A 20,960-nucleotide genomic window follows, 5' to 3' on the forward strand; every position below is an offset into this window, starting at 1 on the left:
GTATACATAAATTAACTATAAAAATAAATACGTAGTGTTTAAAACTGTCTGAACAGTTTGTTATCTCTTTGTATATTTAGTCTTCTTTGTATATTCTCACAAATAAAAAAAAAAGTATATAATGAAGTATCCTCGACAGGGGTAACCCCAGCAAGGTCACATTATTTTTATTAATAATAATTCTTATTAAAAACATCAATAAAACTACACATTTATATTGATTTATTTATATATACGCCCAATGGGTATTTTTAATGACATATTTATACATAGAAAATTATTATAAAGGAAAGTAGAAAGACACAATGGTATATAGTAGACTTGGCGGGAGTGGAAGCGGGGGAGAGGTGTTTATAATTGAATTTGATTCAGTGATCGTTTGAAAGAAGACAACTTGTTATCAAAGAAATCAAGACTGGTATGTTTGTTGGCAGTCCTAAGAATTCTGGGCATATGTGAATAAAAACCATAGTTGGTTCTATGGTTATCGGTATGAAAGAGTAAGTTTTGTCTGAGGTTTCTAGTTGGGATATTTCATTTTATTGAGCTCAGTAGTTCAGGCGCATCAAAGAGTGAGTTGAGAATTTTAAATAGGACTAGAAGGTCGGATTTATTTCGACGGTCTTGAAGAGAAGATATATTTGAGGTAGCTCCTAATTATATGTATATTGGTCTCTGGATAAGCCTAACATCCATCCTATCTTTCTTAAAAATCGATGTTGAACTGATGCAATATTTTTGATGGTAACATCATAATATGCAGACCAGATAACAGGGTGCGGGTGAACTAGGGAACAGAAGAGAGTTGTAAGAGAGAATTCTATCGTTTTGTATTCTATCAGTTAGTGTGTATGGAAATAATAAATCAAGTCTTCCTTCTCAGGAATCCATCTCACATTATAAGACAAAAAGGCTTGATTTATTACTTCCATACACACTAAGCGGTAGAATAAAATAGGATAGAATTCATTTGTTGAGTACACGTATACATTGGAAAAAAGCTTGTGTAGCTTTGAAACCGGTCGGTAGAAAAATTAAAAATAAGCGGTTAAAAACAAAGTTGGTTTATTTATTTTATTATAATGAATAACCACAAAGTTAGTGCTTCAAATATAAAATTTATAAAGCGTTTTAATTTGCATTAATTTATGCTTTCTATCCCTATTTAAATCACAGTACATTAGATGTAGACGCACCAGCTTAATGCTGTTAATTTATTTATTTATTTACATACATAAGGTTATTGTACATTTTTTTAAACAATAAGTCCCAACTCTATGGGAGACGAGCAATTATATGACACATGAATATATCACCACAAATATAGGATGCACCCGTGCGAAAGAATTCCCGAAAGTATTATTTTACTTGACAAAGATATACCTCGTTATGCTCCCAATGAAATAAGAATCTTTACGGATGGTAGCCTGCTCGATGGCAAAGTGGGAGCGGCATTTGTTCCTTTTGAGAGTGATAAAGAATTACCAGGCCGAACATTTAAATTAGATAATTTCTGCTCAGTTTTTCAGGCTGAAGTACTCGCAATACGAGAAGCTCTAGAATGGTTATTAAATAAACCACCAGAGATATGGGTTATTGCAAAAATATTATCAGATTGTCGTTCGGGCGTTCAAGCTATAACTGATACTCGGTCGGTAAATCCATTAATTGTAGATATTCCGAGTAAAATCAAGCATCTAAAAATAAGAGGGATGATCATTCAAATATGCTAGATAAGAGGACATGCTGGTATCGTAGGAAATGAGAGAGCGGATGAACGAGCAAGAGCCGCAACTTGTAAAAGAACGGCACCTTTCTTCTCAGAATTTCCCCTTAGCTTTGCTAAACGCTGTATAAAACAAAATACGCAGCAGCGTTGGGAGGATCATTACCGCGCTTCTTCTGCAGGTAAAATCACTAAACCCAACGCTGGCTGATGCAGCAAACTTCCGTCGTCATCACCAAAATAGTTTCGAAACGACCCAAATTTTTACCGGACACGGAGCTATGAGAAGTTATCTATATAGGTTTAAATTAAGCAATGATGACTATTGTCCATGCGATGATATTTCTTCACAGAGTATCGAACACCTGTTATTTCAGTGCCCATTTTTCAGTTTACAACGCCATAATCTTGAAGCAGAATTCAGGCAATATGGAATATCCTTAACAGATATCCACACTGTAGTTAAAAGTAGTTATCACGCGCCATTGTTTTTGGACTTTGCAACAATGGTGATTGGACTCATAAAGGTAATAAACCAAAATCAGTGATCGAACATCCCATTTCCAAGACAAACAAAAACGATTTTTCCGAGTACCTTAGCCTTGTACATGACACGTAAGGCTACTAAATACAGGGGTTATATGTATATATTTTTTATGTACATATATATATAGTATTAGAAACATAAAAAATAATTTTAAAAATATTAAAAAAAACATATATATTTAAAAAAACATATAATGTATAATATAAAAATAATTGGCCTCAATTCATTCGTGATAGACAGACAGAGCAAATAAGTTCTTAACAAGTATGTTCGTAACATTGTGTACATAGATTATTCTAGTCAAATAATGCCGTCAGGCAGGTAAGTATCAAACTGTCAAAAGAGGACTTAAAACTTGCTCAGACTTAAAACTTGTACATTGTACTCATGCTAAGTACATAATATTCCAAGTGACTGCTTTCTGTGGCCGATTGCATCAGAATGCGACGAGCCCCCAGCGCGACGTCACACGCTTTATCGATCATGTGTTGCAACTGTTGTCTTTATCAGAAAAATCGATTGCCGTAGGATTATGTTATTAGTAAAAATCGAATACGACTTAAATGTCTAGGTTTTACTGCTAGCAAAGGTCGTTTGTACATATTGATGTATTTTCGTATCACAAAGCCAGGTCTAAAAGTTAGGTTAAGGTCTTTATTTGTTTATTTTGGAACAATAACAAATTACGAGCAACACTCGTATAGACAAAACAAAATGTAACTGGGCCAGTAGCTCAATCACAAATAACTATCGGCGTGCTTAAAAACATGCTAAGCATTTGAGTGATCACAATGAACATGCTTAAGTTATCGCAGTAAGTATGGATGTAAAATTACGTAATTTTACCAAAAGGCGCGGTAAAATACCGTAATTTACAGTATTTTAAATTATTTTTTGGTAAGAAACGAATTTGACGTCCTAATTTTTATTTTTCAAAGATATTACAAATACGAGTAGCTTTGTTTTAGGACACTTTACGTGACTGCGAAAACCAGGTTTAGATCCATCGGGTGGTTGATCATACAGGTGGTATGTATTACAAATAACGCCGAGAACTTGATGCCTTGTTAAGCAGGCTAACCTGAAGTAGCATTATGAAATATTTAATTACTTTTATATTATAATGTACACTGTTTAAATTTTATTTATTTATCATTATATTACATACACAAAATTATAATTTATGTAAAGTTGCTTTGACTGTCTAACTAGGGTTATTTACCCCGTATTAAGGCAGTCAAAAAAATATAAAAAACAGAAATCAATTTATAGAAACAGTTATAAAGATACAGGACAAAGTGAAAAACAAAGTAAAAAATGGAGTAAAAACGTGGTAAAAAAATGTAGTAAAAACATAGTAAAATGTAGTAAAAACATAGTAAAATGTAATAAAAACATAGTAAAATTGTAGTAAAAACATAGTAAAAATGTAGTAAAAACATAATAAAAATGTAGTAAAAACATAGTAAAAATGTAGTAAAAAAACGTAGCAAAAAAATGACAAAAACAAAGTAATAAATTCAGTGAAAACATTTATAAGTCTTATTTGTTTATCGTGTTTATAAATATATTGTATACTATTATTTTATTGCCTTTGTTTGTCTTAACTACATAGTTTTATAATATTTCGGTAGTCAGATGGCAGAGGGACCATCTGTAATTTTCAAAAATGTTCAGGAGAGCTGAAATAAGACTCAATTTCAAGACTTCGATCCACAAACTAAAATATTTTAGTGTTATTTTGAAATAACAAATTACCATTCTAAATAATGCTGTTTTTTTTTCTTTTTTTCTATGTGTTTTTACCGAAATATTTATTAAAACATTTTAAAACTAAAACAGAAAAAAATACAGATGGTCCTTTCTGCCATCTGACTACCGATTTTTATTCAGATTCTTGTACATATGTTTCTTCAAGTAACTGTTGTAATTGGCTTAGGCCGTATAAATAAAATAAAATGAGAAACTCTCTTGTTCAGATTTAGAATCGGGTTGTGGTCCCGTGGCTAGTGTTGGGGACTCGCGGACCAGAGGTCCGAGGCTCGAACCCCACTCTACCCCAACTTGATTTCCATTTTCTAATAGTGAGTTATTTACTGTTTGTGCTCAAACCATCAGTGGTACGTGAAAACCAGCACAGACAGAACTTTCAGGTGAGGGGTCGCCTTTCCTTCTCAAGTCAAACAACTGGTGAACTTTTTTAACTCAAGCACTTTATTATAACAAAGAACGGGTTGTTAAAAATAAAGCGGTAAATCACTGTAGAATCTCCAGATGGTGTCTCGAATTTCTTCTTTGGGCGATCTCCGTTCGTCTCTTTCTTGCGGCTTCTTGTTCGGAGCTGTCCCTCTCTCTCAGAAACCTAAGCTTAAATAATTACCCTTGATCCCTGAGGCCATTCCCCATTTTACTGCATTTGAGCGCGCCAATTTTCTAGGACACTCCCTTTTATGCTTTATTTTTATTCCATACACATATTCCTAATTTTAGATATAATTATACAATACCTAGGCTAGCTATTGCTTATATTATCATAGACTTACAATTTTGTAAAATGATTTACATAATAAAAAGTTCAAATAAATTCTACGAACAATGCTACTACCCTAGTTTATCTAGCTAAAACATATGAATGTTACATTAAAATAAAATTACAATACATTATTTCTATTCAGGAAAGACAATGTCATCTTATCATTTACCGGGCCAAAGTATTTCCGTATTATTTACGCAATTATTTTAAATTTACTAACTGTAAGAACACACAAATACTCAGCTCCAACGCAACAATTGCATCCTTTTGTAAAGCGCTGTCTGTAATTGGTGTATTCTTAGCCAATGAGAAGTCATCTTATGTTTACGTAAATAGTAAAAATTAGCGTCGCCCTTCTCCACGGTATCGATCGTTTACGTACATTGCAGGTGCCAAAAAGAGCCAACTATATCTCCGGTTGCATCCCGCCTCTAGTTCATTTCAGCTCCGACCTTGTCGCCGGCAACACGTGTTCAGGATCCCGATCAGATTTCACAAAATTTACGAGACCCCCTTGGTTCATAATACAACTGCATAAAAAACATTTGTTAGCGAAACAATGTAACCTACTACAACATGTTAAATGAATTTATTTACTAGGTTTCTTAATAAAATCTACCCTACTCTATTCGTATTACGTAAAACTAATTTTGGAACTAACATTTACAATTCGTTGAAAATGGCCACCAAAACGTAAATATTTGGGTAAATTGTAAGAATCCCATAAAGCGCCTAACTCTATCTGTGGCACAACGACGACGAATACCAGGACTGCCCAAAATGCGATAGATAGACTACGATGGATGGAAGTGAGGAACTGGAGAGGAAGGCCAGCAGACCGGCAAGAGTGGAGGAAACTCCTGGATTCAGCCAAGACCCACCCAGGGCTGTCGAGCTTATGATGACAAAATTACGCTTTGCACTTACAGCCAATCTGCCAATTAAAATGGATTTTTACCCTTGAAAAACGTCGCACTTTATCTGAATCATGTTATTTATCTCAGAGTCTTAATGCGTAACCCATAGAGAACACCTATCACTTTGTTTCATAGAATGCAAACGATATTGGTTTGTTGGTTAGCAACTAATTGGTGGCCATTTTGTTTTGTTTGACAGCAAACACATAACGGTTCTGTCGGATGCTTTTGTCGGTGTGCTTGGCTTTGTTTGTAAATAACTTGGATGTAATAATAATAATGTTTGGATAATTTATATAGCGCAATTTTTGTGAAAATCACCTCAAGGGCGATGTACATTAAATAAATATTCCAACACGTCTTGCAGCTACAGAGCGCATGGACGGTCGGGATTCTAGTTCTAGGATATGTACGTTATAATAAATAGAAATCGACTATGGTGAATTGCAGTATGTTTGGTTGCAGCAGTAGGAGCGTCCAAAGTGTTAAAGGATTCAGTTTTCACAGGTAATTGATTTCGAATATTTTCCCATGATTTACATTGATTTTTGGCATTTATTGTCCCGACACGTGTATTATGTTGCCTAAAATCTTTCATTATAACAAAATATTTACTTCAGATACTATTTTTTCCCAATTTAGAGGATACATTTGTGAATTAAATTATGTTTACTGTTGATAATGACAGTTGATTATAGGCAATATGTCAGAGCCGCACAAGACATCAATATAAAGTTTTAGTTTTTATCGAGTAGAGGTCGATTAAAATTTTACTCGAAAATAGCAATGTTAACCTTAAAATTGCATCTTAAATGACGTGTCCAAATTTCAGGCCGCTACTACTCGCCGTTTCGGAGATGTGACGGACAAACAAACAAACAAACTCAACACCTGACTTTGGTTCCATGGAGCTGGGATTTATGTATCAATAAATGTAACATAAGTATATTGTGAATAAAATGAATAAACAAATACAAAAATAAACACACACATGTATTTTCAGTTTTATAAAATAAATATAGGCGAATTATAGAAAAATAAATTGGAATAACCCTCCAATAATAAATACACGGGTACATATTAAAAAATATTTACAATGCAAATTAATGTCCATTTGGCAATTCTCGACCCGAGTACGGCCCATTGTTTTGCTTCGAACTGTAACTAACTTAATACCCAATAGTCATAGAAAGGTTTTCCTACATTTGGGCTCCTCTATAGCTTGGCGCATTATTACTCTGAGTTATTTATATAAATTATTAAATAATAAAGTAGACGCTTTTAACCTACTCTTCAAAATTAATCTGAATGTCCCCTTTCGCATGACAAGAAATAAATATTTATTTCATCTGCCAGTCTGTAGCACTAACTATGCACAACACTCTTTCCTCTATTGTTCTTGCTCAAACTATAATGCCTTTTTTTCATCTTTTGATATATTTAACATGCCCCTTAATTTTTAAGACTCATCCTTTCTGGCTGCGATACGCTCCCACTTGCTATTTAATGATACTCACGTTTACACACACCTGAACACTTACTCCCACACAAATATACACAAACACACCTCTACACTTACTCGCATACAAATACACACAAACACAACATTTTGTCGTACCACAATTTAATATGTATGATTTTTATTTAGAAACTTCGCTGGTCTGTCTTTAAACCGTATCTTTTTTATGTTATTATATCATTGTTGACTGTTTATTTCTTTAAAATAAATAAATAATAACGCCAATATTTCCATAGAAACAAACTAACTTTGTTAAACAACTAATTTAAGGCATGTTTCACATTTTGTAAAATGTTTCCCTCGGCACGGGACACCCCAAGAAAGGGAACATTATTCTGTATAAAAAAAAGAATACAAACAATGTAAAAGTATAAATAAATATATAGTAAAATCTTTGCTGTTTGCGCGGGGAAATTATTATAGAACTAATAAGGCAGAAAAATATTTTAACCTAACAGTATGGGGTGCAGAAATCTGGAATACGAGACCTCGATTTTATTGATTTTAGTTTGGCATAAAAATGATAAAGACGCTGCGTTTGGAGTGTCAGTTCAATGCCCTATGCACCACTAGGCGAGCATAATGAAATTGTGTGAAATCCTGTTTTGGTGAGAAAACTTGGCGGGAATTACTTCATTTCAAAATGGCGTCACTATTTCAATAAAGTTCGATCGATTTCAAATCCAAATTGGCGCCCGTAGGCACGCGGGCCTGTCTGCACGTCGCGTCACCCCGTCAAACGATTTTTGACCTTAATAGCGCGTATCTGTCCGCAAACGACGTGCATATGCCGCGGCAGTTTTCTCAGAACCAGTTTTCCTTTTGCGGGCGGCCGTGACGTCACGAAGGCGCGACCGCGCCGGCCAACCGCAGGGCGCGGATCTCGGCCAATCGGGGGCCGCCGTTCGAGGGGCCTGGCGCTACGTAAACCCTAAACCCACTCATCATAAAAAATATTCAAATTAAAATACATTTTTTTATTTTATTATCGACCGGTTTCGGAGTAACACGTGTGCCTTTATCGATGTATGATTAAAAATAGAATATACACACGTTGCTCTGAAACCGGTCGGTAATAATTATAAAATTACAGATGCTCAAACATAGACAGAATAGTGAATGTTTCAAAGTGTGTAAAATTACCACTTAAACCAACCAGTCACAGATCATAAGCCCTGTAAATGCTTAGACTTCTATAAAATATTTTTTGTCTCTTTTGTAATATATTAATTATGATTATATGGAACTGTCAATAAGGAAGTTCAGCCCTACAGGAAATCGGATATGAAAGGAGTATTAAATTGTACAGCGCAGTTTCTTGAAAATGTATGAAAAATATTTTAATAAAAACGAACTATTTTGAATGACGTCACTAGTTCTTCCGAATCAACCAATGATAAGAAAGTTGTGTTAGATTACCGGTTTACGGTTATTCAACTGACCAATCAGCAGAACTTATAGAGAAGAAAAAAAGAGAATTTGAGACGTCACACGCGAAGTAATTAAAAAAAAAAAACAAAGCGCTAATAATATTACACATATTTTTTTTTTGCTTTAGACGAATGTGTGGGAAATCAATGTATGACAGGGTTACGAATGATGAAATCAGGCGAAAGTGTAAATCTGAGACAAGTATAATTGATAAGATTAAGAAAGGGTCTCTGAGATGGTTTGGTCACGTAGAACGAATGGACGACGAGAGAATGGTAAAACAAGTTTATATGGCAAAAATGAACGGCAACGTTAGACGAGGACGACCAAGGAAGACGTGGCATGATCAGATAAACCAAAATCTTAAGTCTGGTCATGTCAAAAGCAGACAGAACCGAAGGGCATGTATGACAAGATGTATGAATGTGGAAGAGGCTAGGAGTGTATGCCAGGATAGACGTGTGTGGCGGTCCATTCTCTCTGCCTACCCCTACGGGGAAATGGCGTGATGGTAGTAGTAGTAGTAGTAGTAGTTTTTTTTGATTTATTTAGTACTTTATCATCATTATCATCATTCCATGTCCGGTCTCTAGTTGGAGCATGTGGTGTCCACAAAAAGCCTCCATCCATCTCTGTCGACTGCCAGCTCCTGTGCGTCCTCCCAAGCCAGGTTCGCGTCCCGTAGTTCTGACATAAACTGCCTTCGAACAGTCAGCAGTGGACGTATAGGACGTCGAGAACCCGATGCCTTGTTAAGTAGGCAAGCGTGGTTAACGCTCTCGGGAGGCATCCGCAGTATATGGCCCAGCCAACTGTATGATGACAGTTGTCAGCGGAGTTTGCTGCGTCCGTTCGTTATCTTATTACTTCATTCCTGCAAAGTCAAACCACCGCATACCCAAAATTGTTATTATTATTATTATGGATAACTTATATAGCGCCATTTTCGTAATATTATACCTCAAGGGCGCCTAACAAAGTGATTATGTATAGATACAAATTAATTAAAACTTTTTTAATTTAATAGAAACAATGTACTTTGTACAATGATGTTCAAACATAAATAAGGTGGCCACTTTACACACCGTGTAACATTCACCATTCTGTCCATATTCGAAGATCTATATCACTTCCATTCTTTTATCTGTTGATGTTTCAGTCCTTGTCTACAAAAATTTGGACCAACTCAAGATATTTTTGATAAATCCACCTGGTCCATGAAGAAATACAGTAATTGAAAAAATTATATTTTCAGGCGTTGCCTAGTATGCAGGTGAAATAATTCAATTAGATGAATCTCACCCGCATAAATAAAGGTTTCAGCTCTTTAACTTCACAAACATCAACAGATGCGCCAACCGCGCCAAGGCGCCTGTCTGCACACTACTGCACAGTGTGTAAAGTGGCCACTTAAACCAGCCAATGACAAGTCATAAGCCCTGTAAATGCCCAGACTCCCATATTCCCTTCTCAAAAATGTTTTTCTCTCTGTTGCAACAAATTTAAATATGAACAACTCCCTACGGAGAAAATCCAGCCAGTCTGCAAGCATTTGGACAAACTCAAAACATTGTTGAATCCTCGAATGTATTTTCTCCCCACACGAGAAGATTCATTATAGCATTACAGCGAAGACTGCCTGCTAATAATTATATAAAAATAGTGTACATACGTAGTGCCCTATTCACATGTTGCTGATAGGGAAGTGATAAGCAATCGTTACTATGTGGTGCTGAGTTAAAAAATCTAACTGACGTTACTGTCAGGTTAGTGGGTTCGGTCCTTAACCCTTATACTGCTAAACAACGATATATCGTTGTTGTTAATCCCTATCATAAAGTTCTAACTAGACTGATGCTGACGTCATAATCCCCAAAAGGGTAAATGAATTCGGGAACTGCTTGTTGCACTTAACCGTCAGTGGTATAAAACATTTTCAAAACATAAAAATTACTTATTCGACGGGTTATTATTTAGTTTCGTACCTATTTCAGCCCTACGAAAAATTTAATACAAAAAATGTTTTCTTACGCGCAGTAAAAATTTAAGCATTAAATTGTACAGTAAAGTTTCTTGAAAATGAATGAAAAATCATTTAAAATATTTTAATGAATATTTTAATGAATATTTTAATAAAAACGAACAGCTTTGAACGACGTCACTTGTTCATATGAATCAACCTATGATAAGAGGGTTGTGTAAGATTTCCGGTTTGCTAATCGTCAATGGACCAATCAACAGAACTAACCGAGAAGAAGCGGAAGAGAACTTGCGACGTCACACGCGGATTAATGTAAGAAATACAAAACTTTAAATGACCGTAGCGCTGATAATACCATACAAAAAAATTGAAAAAAAAAATCTTTGTCTAAAAACATTTTTTTTTTTTAAAACCACTAAACATCCTCATTATAAATTTACTTATGATGTTTAAATTTGCAGTGCTTTTAAGAAAAGAGAAACGACTAAACACAGGAAACTTCTAGCTAGTCGGGACCTGAAACAGTGAACTTTTTTACATTCCAAAAACAGTGAAAAAAATAAATCTATGTTAATAGTTAGATTTTGAATCACTTATATGATATTTGAGGAAAATAATTATATTTGGTGTTTTCCCCACTATTAAACCCGATTCAGTGATTACGAAAATATTGATGTACTTCCGTAATGAATAACTAATTGAATACTTTACCTTTAATATAATAACTCTTATCTAGTGAGGTCCCTATATCACCGGAAAACCCCATAATTAGGAATATAAACAAATAAGTAAAGAGCCATAAAACATAAAAATAATTCACCATGGAACCTAATGATTGTCAATTAGGACGTTTGAATATTAAAAAAATCATTTGTTCATTTATTATAATGGGTACCCACAGTAATGGGAAATCAAAATGTTTTAGCTGTTCATTAGGTAGTAATTATTACTCTACTAACAAAACGTAATTATTACTATACAAACTCTATTCTACAAACTATTCTACAAACAAAACGTAAATGAGGTATATCAGCTCGATATTGATCCAAAAATACTTCAGAAAAATCTTCTTTGATTTCGTGCTCTTCGTAAGAGTCATATTATAAATTATTATCACTATCACTTAAAAAAATATCGTTATTGTCTAATTCACTTTCGGAATAGGTTGAGCTGCTAAGCCTCCGAGTTTCTCGGCGAGGTACTATTATTTCTTTTTTATTATTATTATTATGTATAACTTATATAGCGCCATTTTCGTAATAAATACCTCAAGGGCGCTTTATATAGTGATTTTATTGTTAAATTAATTTAATTGAAGCTTTTAAATTTGTAATTTAATTAAAATAATTTATTTAGTTGTCACATGCTACGGATTTATTCAAATGATTTAGAGAACAAGTGGGTTTTTAGTTTTTTCCGAAACATCACTTCACTTTCACAGCCTCGCACCTCTGCTGGGAGAGCATTCCATGCCATAGGGCCTGCGACCGCAAATGCGTGTTCACTAAATTTAGTGCGCTGCTTGCGTAGAGGTATAATAACTTTTCCTCTCGCCGTAGACGTAGCTGATCTAAGCGTGAGACGCCTGTCAGCTAGTTCATCTGAAATGCATTGTTCCCTTAGATATTCCGGAGCAGAGTTGTGCAGTGACTTATACATAAGCCAACAGAGTTTGTATTCGACCCTCTGTGGAAAACGTAGCCAGTGTAGTTCCCGAAGTAGTGGAGTGATATGACTGAACTTCTTTATCACTTTCACTATCCGTTATCATTTTGAATGATATATTTCGTAAATTTATTCATAATAAAAAGGACGCTTTGCAGAGTTAAATTGTTAGTTAGAGTAACAAAGTAAGATTAAAAATATATATAAATGTAAAAAATATGTAATTTACCTCAGCTGTTTGTAATTTCGGCAACTGTTGTCTATCTCGCTCAATCCATTATGCGTGAACTAGCTATTAGTGTAACGGAATATTTTTCTTATAAGTGATATCAATTTGTGAGACAGTTGTACAAAAACATTATTTTTTTCAAATTAAAATTATATTATAACAACTACCAAGAAATAATATCACTTCTTAGTAAATTTACCGGTTACCTTTAAGTTTCAGTCTAAATAACTCCCTACAAACATTTGGACATACTCAAAATATTGTTGATTAAAATAACTTGCATAAAAAATTTAAAGTGTTTGTAGGCATTACCTAAGAGGTGAAATAGTTTATCCAGGTGAAACTCACCGACATCAATAAAGGTTTCAGCTCTTTTAGTTTGCAAAAGTCAACAGATGGAAGAGTTGAGGTAATGTAAAAATAATCATGAATGTGGATGTGTAAACATACCCAGAATAGTGAATATTTCGCAGTGTGTAAAGTGGTGATTTAAACCAGCCAATGACAGATCATAAGTTCTGTAAATGCCTAGACTTCCATATTCCCTTGGCAAAAATGTTTTCCCTCTCTGTTGCAACAAATTTCAAGATATATTTTACTCAATTTTTGTTTAGATGCATTGATGGAAGTGGTAGTTTTGATAATATATAACAGAGCACTTTGCCCCGCAATCAACAAAAAAACTATCATAATTATTTCGTTTCAATAATAACAATGAGCCTTGAGATTGCAGTACGAGATCAGTTTTGTTTGTTTTTATTTTCAATTAAGAAAGGGTTTACAACCGCTGTACGAAAATTGTATATTTTCGGCACGAATTGTCTATCTTGCTCACTCTATTGGGCTTGAATTAGATATTTATGAAATGGAAGATTTTTCTTGGAATTGCTGTTAATTGATAAAACAGTAGTGTGTTTGGAAAACAACGTATTCGATAAAATATTTTTAAAATGTATAAATAAGAGGATTTCTGATTAGATTCTTGTAAAACTGCGTAGCAGCGTAAGGGTTAACCCTTACGCTGCTACGCAGTTTTTCAAGAATCTAATCAGAAATCCTCTTATTTATACATTTAAAAAATATTTTATCGAATACGTTGTTTTCCAAACACACTACTGTTTAGTCAATTAATAGCAATTCCAAGAAAAATCTTCCATTTCATAAATATCTAATTCAAGCCCAATGGAGTGAGCAAGATAGACAATTCGTGCCGCAAATAGACAATTTTCGTACAGCGGTTGTAAACCCTTTCTTAATTGAAAATAAAAACAAACAAACTGATCTCGTACTGCAATCTCAAGGCGCATTGTTATTATTGAAACGAAATAATTATGATAGTTTTTTTGTTGATTGCGGGGCAAAGTGCTCTGTTATATATTATCAAACCTACCAATTCCATCAATACATCTAAAGAAAAATTGAGTAAAATATATCTTGAAATTTGTTGCAACAGAGAGAAAAAACATTTTTGCCAAGGGAATATGGAAGTCTAGGCATTTACAGGACTTATGATCTGTAATTGGCTGGTTTAAATGACCACTTTACACAGTGCGAAATATTCACTATTCTGGGTATGTTTGCACATCCACATTCATGATTATTTTTACATTACCTCAACTCTTCCATCTAATGACTTTTGCAAACTTAAAGAGCTGAAACCTTTATTGATGTCGGTGAGTTTCATCTGGATAAATTATTTCACCTCCTAGGTAATGCCTAAAATTTCTTTTAATTTTTTATGCAAGTTATTTTTATAAACAATATTTTGAGTATGTCCAAATGTTTGTAGGGAGTTATTTAGATTGAAACTTAAAGGTAACCGGTAAATGTACAAAGAAGTGATATTATTTCTTGATAGTTGTTATAATATAATTTTAATTTAAAAAAAAAAATTTTTTTGTACAACTGTCTCACAAATTGATATCTCTTCTAAGAAAAATATTCCGTTTCACTAATAGCTAGTTCACGCATAATGGATTGAGCGAGATAGACAACAGTTACTGAAATTAAAAACAGCTGAGGTAAATTACATATTTTTTACATTTATATATATTTTTAATCTTACTTTGTTACTCTGACAATTTAACTCTGCAAAGCGTCCTTTTTATTATGAATAAATTTACAAAATATATCATTCAAAATGATAACGGATAGTAAAAGTGATAAAGAAATAATAGTACCTCGCCGAGAAACTCGGAGGCTTAGCAGCTCAACCTATTCCGAAAGTGAATAAGACAATAACGATATTTTTTTAAGTGATAGTGATAATAATTTATAATATGACTCTTACGAAGAGCACGAAATCGAAGAAGCTTTTTCTGAAGTATTTTTGGATCAATATCGAGCTGATATACCTCATTTACGTTTTGTTTGTAGAATAGTTTGTAAAATAGAGTTTGTATGGTAATAATTACGTTTTGTTAGTAGATTAATAATCATTAGGTAATGAACAGCTAAAACATTTTGATTTCCCATTACTGTGGGTACCCATTATAATAAATTAACAAATGAATTTTTTAATATTCAGACGTCCTAATTGACAATCATTAGGTTCCATGGTGAATTATTTTTATGTTTTATGGCTCTTTACTTATTTGTTTATATTCTTAATTATGGGGTTTTCCGGTGATATAAGGACCTCATTAGATAAGAGTTATTATATCAAAGGTAAAGTATTCAATTAGTTATTCATTACGGAAGTACATCAATATTTTCGTAATCACTGAATCGGGTTTAATAGCGGGGAAAACACCAAATATAATTATTTTCCTCAAATATCATATAAGTGATTAAAAATCTAACTATTAATATTGATTAATTTTTTATTTCACTGTTTTTGAATTGTAAAAAAGGTCACTGTTTCAGGTCCTGACTAGCTAGAAGTTTCCTGTGTTTAGTCGTTTCTCTTTTCTTTAAAGCACTGCGAATTTAAACATCATAAGTAAATTTATAATGAGGATGTTTAGTGGTTTTTAAAAAAAAAATGTTAATAGACAAAGCTTTTTTTTTCAATTTTTATGTATCGTATTATCAGCGCTACGATCTTTTAAAGTTTTGTATTTCTGACATTAATCCGCGTGTGACGTCGCAAGTTCTCTTCCGCTTCTTCTCGGTTAGTTCTGTTGATTGGTCCATTGACGATTAGCAAACCGGAAATCTTACACAACCCTCTTATCATTGATTGATTCATATGAACAAGTGACGTCGTTCAAAGTTGTTCGTTTTCATTAAAATATTTTCAATGATTTTTTATTCATTTTCAAGAAACTTTGCCGTACAATTTAATGCTCAAATTTTTACTGAGCGTAAGAAAACATTTTTTGTATAAAATTTTCCGTAGGGCTGAAATATGTACGAAACTAAATAATAACCCGTCGAATAAGTAATTTTAATGTTTTGAAAATGTTTTATACCACTGACGGTTAAGTGCAACAAGCAGTTCCCGAATTCATTTACCCTTTTGGGGATTATGACGTCAGCATCAGTCTAGTTAGAACTTTATGATAGGGATTAACAACAACGATATATCGTTGTTTAGCAGTATAAGGGTTAAATATAAAATGGCAACGTAGTGTGGAAAATAACCCGCTATTTCTTAGACACAAATTATTAATTATTATTCTTCAAACTCTGGCACGGGTTTCATTGTAATGCGACGTTGCAATATTTACTGTATTTTATTATAATGACGAATTCGCAGCTGTAAAATCATGTGTTCTGCAGGCTCATTTCGTCACAATTTCGTTTTGTTCGTTCGTTCGTTTGTCATATACCCATCTTACTCTAAAACTAGGGTTTCCTAGGACAGCGGTGCCCGTATTTTAACGGCCGTAGTGAACGGTGATGCGGTGGACAGCCGTCGTAACGATCACTAGAGTGTGGTTTCCTAGGAAAACGGTGTTATCAACACCATTTAACACCGTTTCACTAGGAAACCACTCTCTAGTCGACGTTACGACGGCTGTCTACCGCATCACCGTTCACTACGGCCGTTAAGATACGAGCACCGCTGTCCTAGGAAACCCTAGCTTAACACAATCAAAATCGTATTTCGCTCTCGTTCCAGGGCCTCGATTATGAATGATGTCTTCATCTGTACATATCGAGACGGTATATTTAACTTCTGTGCTATCTGCATCTTATTTTAATTTTTACTATACGTATTTGGACCCCTGTATTTAGTAGCCTTACGTGTCATGTACAAGGCTAAGGTACTCGGAAAAAATCGTTTTTGTTTTTCTTGGAAATGGGATGTTCGATCACTGATTTTGGTTTATTACCTTTATGAGTCCAATCACCATTGTTGCAAAGTTCAAGAACAATAGCGCGTGATAACTACTTTTAACTACCGTGTGGATATCTGTTAAGGATATTCCATCTTTCCTGCTTTCTGCTTCAAGATTATGTCGTTGCAAACTGAAAAATGGGCACTGAAATAACAGATGTTCGATACTCTGTGAAGAAATATCATCGCATGGACAATAGTCATCATTCCTTAATTAAAACCCATATAGATAACTTCTCATAGCTCCGTGTCCGGTAAAAATTTGCTATCTGCATCTACCTCGTTATGTTTTTTTATTTTCTTTAGTTATTTAAAGTTGAGGCTTGTCAGCAGGTGGGATAGAGGGGATTTGGAAGGACATAATGTAAAATACACCACAACACCCAGAGCAATTGAGAAAAGAACCTTTTTTGTTTTTTTTTGCAACTGGCGGGAATCGAACCTGCGACGCCAGTTTCACAGTTGGCCGTCTAACCAACTGCGCCACGGCGCCTGTCTTCTACCGGCTTGTCATCTCGATGGCATAAGATCGAATGCAACCAATGAATGACCCCGAAAATTTAGTCTGCGTTCTTTACTTCATTAAAATTAAAATAGCTCTCATTTATATTTTATTATTTATTTATTTATTTTAAAGAAACAAACAGTCGACAGTAATGTAATAACATAAAAAAGAAGGTTTCAAGAAAGACCAGTGAAGTTTATAAATAAGAATCATAAATATTAAATTGTGGTACAACAAAAAGATGTTAAAATTTATTTAACAGAGAGGGAAAAAAATATTTTGAGAAGGGAATATGGAAGTCTAGGCATTTACAGGGCTTATGACCTGTCATTATCTCTAGGGAGGAAATCCAGCCAGTCTGCAAGCATTTGGACATAATCAAACATTGTTACAAAAAGATGTGTTTATGTGTATTTGTATGAGAGTAAGTGTAGATGTGTGTTTATGTGTATTAGTGTGGGAGTAAGTGTTCAGGTGTGTGTAAATGTGAGCATCATTAAATAGCAAGTGGGGTCGTATCGCAGCCAAAAATAATGAGTCTTAATTTATTTTTAAATAAATTAAGGGGCGTGTTAAATATATCAATTGATGAAAACAAAACATTATACACAATATTTTGAGTTTGTCCAAATTTTTGTAGACAAGGACTGGATTCAACTCCCTGAGGAGCTTTTTATAGTAACATATTACACCAGAGATGACGAACATTAAGAGAAGGTAATATAGAAGTCTCGGCATCTAGGAATATAGATGTTCAAATATGGGCAGAATGGTGAATTTTACACAGTGTGTAAAGTGGCCACTTAAACCAGCCGTTGACAGGTCATAAGCCCTGTAGATGTCTAGACTTCTGTATTACCTTCTCTTAAATGTTCTTCATCTCTGTTGTAAAGCATTATAGTTAGAGCAAGAACGATAGAGGAAAGAATGTTGTGCATAGTTAGTGCTACAGACTGGCAGATGGAATAAATACTAATTGCTTGTCACACGAAAGGGGACATTAAGATTAATTTTGGAGAGTAGGTTAAAAGAGTCTACTTTATTATTTAATAATTTATGTAAATAGCATAATTCAGATTTAGTGCGTCTATTTTCAAGGGTAAAAAATCCATTTTTTTTGGCAGATTGGCTGTAGTACAAAGCGTTTTATTGTTTTAAATAGGCTTCTGTGATAAAAGTGTAAAAAACTCTCATGTTTTTAATAAGCTTTCGCTTTCGTGATCGCCAATGTCGAGGGGACCCGATAAGGTACCTCGAGAAAAAAATCCATAAGTCGCACGTCACAGGCTTACGCAATGCACGGATCTCGACAGTAATTGTGCATCTATCATACAACGCTTTACCACACATTCGCCTGAGAGATGAACGTTAAAATTTTACTGAAGAGTATTGATAGGTTAAATCACGCCTTTAATAATAACTACTACTACTACCATTACGCCATTTCCCCGTAGACGTGGGTAGGCAGAGAGAATGGACCGCCACACACGTCTATCCTGGCATACAATCCTAGCTTCTTCCACATTCATACATCTTGTCATACATGCCCTTCGGTTCTGTCTGCTTTTGACATGACCAGACTTAAGATTTTGGTTTATCTGATCGTGCCACGTCTTCCTTGGTCGTCCTCGTCTCACGTTGCCGTTCATTTCGCCATATATATGTACTTGTTATACCATTCTTTCGTCGTCCATTCGTTCTACGTGACCAAACCATCTCAGAGACTCTTTCTTAATCTTATCAATTATACTTGACTCAGATTTACACTCTCGCCTGATTTCATCATTCGTAACCCTGTCATACATTGATTTCCTACACATTCGTCTAAGATATCGCATTTCAACCGCGTTCACTCGGCTTTCATCCTTCCTCTGCCAGTTCCATGTTTCACTTCCATACATAAGTGTTAGGACTAAAACTCCGTTGTGCACTGCCAGTAATATCCGTTTTTTTTAATTTTATATTATTTTATTTTTTTATTTTTGCACCACAACAGGCCAGGAGGCCCAATTACAGCGGTGAATTACATCACAGAACACCCAGGCTTGAGAAAAATCACTTTTAATTTTTGTGTTCTCACCGGGAATCGAACCCGGAACCTTCCGTCTGTGAGTCAAGCGTCTTGACCACTACACCACGGAGGCCGCCAATAATAATGCAGTAATAATGCCACTAATAATTATTTGAAAAAATCATGTCAACCTTTCCGGGTATCGAACACGAGGCCTCTTACGTTGTAGGCAAAAGCGCTTACCGCTACTTGGCAAACTTCAATGCGGGTCAAAGCCATTTTTTTGTTTGTATTGCGCAAATAACCCACAAAAGATAAGTATCTGATGAAAAATTGGAAAATCTTCTATTTAACCATAACCCTTTTAGCCATTTTTTTCCATCATTAAGATAACCTTCTTTTTAACTATCAACTAAAAAAAATCATAATCATATTCCATATCTTACGGTCAATAACCACAAGTCTGAGACGTAAAGAGTAGTTACTCAAAAATGACGCGATATGTTGTACAAATTATACGAGGGTAAAGTCGATGGTAAATGAAATGAAATTATTAACATATAAACAAAGAATATTTTACAATACAATGATATTTGTTCATAAAATTATAAACTCTAATAAAAAAACAGAATTTTGGAAAAAAATTGATCGGAACCAGCATGAACACGATCACAATACTAGAGAAAAGAACAAAATTAGACTTCCATTTAGGAAAAAGGCAAAGTCACAAAATTCAATTTTATTTAAAGCAATTAAAAAGTATTACGAAATGGAAAAAAATATTTATGAAGAAAAAAACATATCAAAATTTAAAATAATGGTCAAGACATATGTGATAAACAATTTATAAATTAAATATATCTGTAATGTTATTATTAGAACACACATAACAATATGTATGATGTGTGTGCCCTACTTTAAGATTTAAATAAAAAAAAAAAAATAAAAAAAAAAATTTAGAGGCCTTGTCGTAGCTTCACCTTGACGCTATAGTTGAAGATAAATTATCTCTAGCGATTACGAAGATTTTTTAATTTTTTTTGCACCACAACAGGCCAGGAGACCTAATTACAGTGGTGAATTACATCACAGAGCACCCAGGCTTGAGAAAAATCACATTTAATCACATTAAGATACACTACCGACCCCCACCTTCAAGTTTTGGGAAGGTACATCGATATGAAACAAGGGGAAGCGTACGTCACGGCACACATATCTACGCACTAAAATGACATAGCTTCCGTATGACGTCATAGTTAAAAATAAAAATTCACCCGACCGAATACTAAGATACGCTACCGATACCCCCACCATCAAGTTTTGATGTAAGTACATCTGTTTGCATCGACGGGTCTAGAACCCCTCGATACTTTTATCTACGCATTGAAAGTGGCAAAAATTTTGCCCCGCCGAGCAATTTTCTCCTTTGATTACGCTTTACTTAAATTTTTAATCGTTTTGAGGGTGGCACTTTTTTTCTTAAAAATATGAGAGAGAAATAAGTAAATTTTGAAGTCGAATTAATTCTGACATTACTGTCAGTTTTGGAAACGAGCGGCTAGATGCAAAAAATAATGTCGCTAGATTCGGCCCTATTAGCATAAAAGAGCA

At 34.3% G+C, this 20,960-nt stretch overlaps 1 protein-coding gene across 2 annotated transcripts in view; it reads left to right on the forward strand.

Moving 5' to 3' along the window:
• Nucleotides 1–20,960, forward strand: part of LOC148279537 (trehalase-like) — a 139,455-nt gene that overhangs the window by 11,572 nt on the left and 106,923 nt on the right. The gene's annotated exons all lie outside the window — the stretch shown is intronic.

Source organism: Micrasema longulum, unplaced genomic scaffold (genome assembly GCF_059751315.1).
Source record: "Micrasema longulum isolate JH-2025_06_02 unplaced genomic scaffold, ASM5975131v1 h1tg000707l, whole genome shotgun sequence".
Taxonomy (NCBI): domain Eukaryota; kingdom Metazoa; phylum Arthropoda; class Insecta; order Trichoptera; family Brachycentridae; genus Micrasema; species Micrasema longulum.